The following is a 4,785-nucleotide window of genomic DNA, read 5'->3' as shown; positions in this document are numbered from 1 at the left end:
ATAAAAATAGATGTCACCAAAAAACATAATGGTAATAAAGGTTGCTTAGGAAAGGGCCCCTTCATTAAAACATTTAATTAGATAAAATCTAAAATATGCTTACTCGATGCTAAGGTTTTAACCAATAAAAAAACTGAGTCCAACAGTTCACAATATCAATTTGTTCATAATTTAAGGGTTGTAAAAACTGGCTTTAAAACTCTCGCCAACAGGTGCAATAGTGGCACATCTGTCATGGAAACCAACTGCCCTCTAATTGGACTGGAGGCCTGCTCCATGCGAGGGAATACATCCCTGATACTGAAAACTTAAAATGGGTAATCATGGGCCCTAGGGGTGTAACGTCTGTTGCTGTCTGGCTAAATGTAACTATTATGCTCATCAAACTGCTCAGTAAGCACTTCTCTTAATGTTCATACCTATATATTAATGCTACTCTCACTTTTGGTAGAGAACCTTCTCTTTTCAGATGATAGTGGCCTTGGGATGACTCAGAAGGCATCATGGTGCTCAACCAGCTGAGCCACATTCCCATCTGAGTCAGTTTCCTTTTCTTCCTTTCTCCGTTTTTGTTCATTTTTTCACCCCCCCCCCAACCACAGATAAGCATTTCCACAGGCTGTAGTCCTAATGTCCATTCACCTCTACCCAATACAGCCTGTGAGGAGTGGCATCCCACCCTGGTCCAGGGCCCACACTCACCAGACAGTTGGTCTTGCACCTAGCCCAATAACCGCCCCCCCCAACCAACTCCCAGGTCTCCCCACTTGCCTTTAAGGCCCCAACTCAGGCTGAATGAGTCTCCTCATGCCGTCACCACCGGAATCTTTACCTGCCATCCCAGTTCCTATTCCCTCCTCACTCCCTCAGCGCCCCCCAAGACCTCAGTCTCACCCTTCCTATGTGGCCTCACCGTCCTCTCTCAACCCTTCTAGTAGTTTCTAGTTAGAAACTACTCTTTTTAACCATCCCCAGCCCCCTCAGTTACCTTCAGGGGAGCCTACATCTTCAGCCCTATCTCCCTCTCCCATTGCTTCCCCAATCTTCCCTCCTCCTGCTGCCCACCTCCCACTTCAGGCATTTACAGGAAGACATTATTATTATTATTATTATTGTTTTTTCCCAGACTGACCTAGAGTCTCAGGATGACCTCAAACCCACAGCCATCCACCTACCTCTGTCTCCCGAGTGCTGGGATTAAAGGCGTGCGCCACCACGCCTGGCCAGTGTTTTGTTTTTTGGAAGACATTTTGGAGCTACGATTTCTCCTCAGACCCACCCCCTCCCAGGTACTGCAAGATCTTGCCTCAGGTTCCATTGGACTTGATCAGGCCCGGCCCTAAACTGAGGCAGGGTTAGAGGAATGGCTACAAGCCTAAAACTAGACAGTGATGGCAACTGCCTTCCTTCCCCTCCCTCCCTAGCTTTTTTTTTTTTTTTTCCCTAGGCAGGGAGGGTCTCATTCTAGCCCAGGCTGACCTTGAACTCATGGTGATGCTCCTACCTCAGCCTCCCCAGTGCTTGGATTATAGGCCTGAGCCATCAAGCCTAGCTATCCAAATCGTTTCTCTACATCTGTTTCTAACAAGGTATAGTAGACTGCCACCTGTCACTGGGATGAACTTCCAAACCAGGCACAATTATGGAGGAAGGGATATTTATTGAAGCTTACAGACCCAGTGGAAGTCCCATAAGGGCAGAAGCAGGACCCCCTTTACAGGACCAAGCAGAGGGAGAGAAAAGCCACCACCAACACAACACACAAGCAAGCACACTTCAGGAACCCATAATGGCAGAGCACAGGCTCTTCACGTATTTTAGGCTGGAATTCAGATCCACCCCCAGTAGCACCTCCTCCAGCCAAGTTACAAGCTTGGGGGACATCCCTTCACACCATCACACAAGGCTTCCAAGCCTGGCAAAACTGACCAGTCATCCAGGCCACAGGTTCCTGCTACCAGTTCCCAGGCAGCTTTTGAGCAGCTGTCCTGAGTTCGAGGCCATCCTGAGACTACATAGTGAATTCCAGGTCAGCCTGGGCTAGAATGAGACCCTACCTTGGAAAGCAAAAAACAAAAACAAATTTCTCCCCCCTCCCCCGCCCACACACACCAAGATCCAAGATCAAGCATCTAATGTGTCTGAACAGGAACAGGTTAGGTCTTAGCATCTTAGCAGCACAGCCAACAGTCTATATCACTCGCAGGAAAATTTGTGAAATTTTCTTTCTCCTCACAATTACATGTGTTTTTTTAATAATTTTTTAAAAATTATTTATTTATTTATTTGAGAGCGACAGACACAGAGAGAAAGACAGACAGAGGGAGAGAGAGAGAATGGGCGCGCCAGGGCTTCCAGCCTCTGCAAACGAACTCCAGACGCGTGCGCCCCCTTGTGCACCTGGCTAACGTGGGACCTGGGGAACCGAGCCTCGAACCGGGGTCCTTAGGCTTCACAGGCAAATGCTTAACCGCTAAGCCATCTCTCCAGCCCACATGTTTTGTTTTTTAAATTAAAGTTACGGCTTTTTTTCAAGCCCCTAAGATCCTCCTGGTTTCTGCCTGTCCAGCTCTGGGATGTGCACATTCACACCTGGCATTTTATGTGGGTGCTGTGGATCCAAAACTCATGCCCTCATACTTGCATGGCCTGTACTTTTACCCACTAAGCTATTTCCCCAGCCCTATGAATATTTTTTGTTAAGTATTTTATTTGAGAGAGAGGGAGGGAGGGAAAGAGAAAAAAAGAGTAAGCATGACAGGGCCTCCAGCCACTGCAAATGAACTCCAGATGCATGCGCCACCTTGTGACTTTAGCTTATGTGGGTACTGGAAAATTGAACCTAGGTCCTTCAGCTTTGCAGGCAAGTGCCTTAACTGCTAAGCCATCACTCCAGCCCACCCATTGTATTTTTAAAAACCTACTCACACATCAAAACAACTTAAAAAAAAAAAACTTGGGAAAAAAACCACTTATACATGGCCAGACATGGTGGAACACGCCTTTAATCCCAAGTACTCAGGAGACAGTGGTAGGAGGACTGCTGTGAGTTCGAGGCCACCCTGAGACTCCATAGTGAATTCCAGGTCAGCCTGAGCTAGAGTGAGATCCTACCTCAAAAAAAAAAAAAAAGATCATTCATACAGAGGGATATAGCTCAGTGGTAGAGTGGTAGAGTAATGGTCTAACATGTTAGACTTTAGGTTTGATCCCCAGCCCCATAAAACAAACATAACTGGTACATGCAAAAAAACAAACAAACAAACAAAAAAACTTCATGAGGGGCCAAGTATGGTGGTGCATGTCTTTAATCCCAGCAGGGAGGCAGCAGTAGGAGGATCATTGTGAGTTCAAGGCCACCCTGCGACTCCATGGTGAATTCCAGGTCAGCCTGGGTTAGAGTGAGACCCTGCCTCAAAAAACCAAAGCAAGAGCAAACAAAACCTCATGAGTTAGTCCCAGCACACATGGCAGAGCTAGAAGTATTGCTGTGAGTTCAAAGTCAGCCTGAGGCAGAGTGAGAAAGCCCACTTGGGGGACCTCATGAAAGATGTCATCAGTTACCTGATGACCGTTATTCAGGCAATGAAGGAACTACGAAAGAGTGCTTCATAAGGCAGGCGACATAGGGCAAGGCTTGTTTCCACCACATGAGGAATTTCTACACAGGCACCCTCCCCTCACTTGGGCAAGAGATAAAGGCCCTGCAGTATGTGATCCATCCCCACCCCAGTGTGAGGAGCAGGCAGTCTGCTCAGCTTACTCATGAAGACCGGGCTTCCCACCTTCAGAACTGTCCGAGGAGGAGGAAGACAGACCACAGAAACTCAACCAAGAGTAAGATGCTGGGGGTGTTGGGGGGGGGGGAAGAGTACTGATAAACAAAACAAAAACACAAGGCCACGGAGGAAAAGAAAGACAGGACAGTAAGGGAGTAAGACCATGCAGTTACACTGCCAATTTAGGAAGACGTGAAGACACAATAAATATAATCACAACTCACCCGGCTCCCTTCTTCCACATGACTTTTTACAAAAATATTTATTTATTTATTTATTTATTTAGAGAAAGAATTGGCACACCAAGGCCTCTAGTCACTGCAAACAAACTCCAGATGCATGTGCCACCTCGTGCTTCTGGTTTACGTAGGATCCGGGGAGACAAACCTGGATCCTTAGGCTTCTCAGGCAAGTGCCTTAACAGTAAGCCATCTCTCTACCCTTATAAGACACTTTTAATGTAGGAGGAAAGACACAGCAGGGCTAGAGAGATGGCTCAGAGGTTAAAACACTTGCCTGCAAATTCTAATGACCCGGGTTTGATTTCCTACTACCCATGTAAGGCAGATGCACCAAGTGGCGTATGCATCTGGATTTTGTTTGTAGTAGCAGGAAGCTCTGACGAGCCCATACTCATTCTCTCTATAGGCCTCTCTCTCAGATGAGTAATGAATAAGATACAAAAAAAAAAACCAACCAAACAATAACAACAACAAAAAAAAAAACAGGATACTACAGCCTCCTGGTAGACAGCAGTTCATAGTCAACACTTCATATGTGTGGTACATCACATAAAAACAAAGCCATATATACTTGTGCATAAATAAATACCAAATAGGTACAACAGAAAACCAGGAGGAAAGGCCTAGCTTGTTTCTCTTACGTATAGGACGTTGTGCAGACCCAGTGAACTCCGAGTGTGCAGCCCCATAGAGCTTTAGCTTCCAGATGAAAACCATAACCCAACACAGGATGCTCAAAGCCTAATTTATGAAAGGACAAGTCA

This window comes from Jaculus jaculus, chromosome 2, assembly GCF_020740685.1.
Source record: "Jaculus jaculus isolate mJacJac1 chromosome 2, mJacJac1.mat.Y.cur, whole genome shotgun sequence".
Lineage (NCBI taxonomy): Eukaryota > Metazoa > Chordata > Mammalia > Rodentia > Dipodidae > Jaculus > Jaculus jaculus.
Note: the sequence above shows the minus strand (reverse complement) of the source record.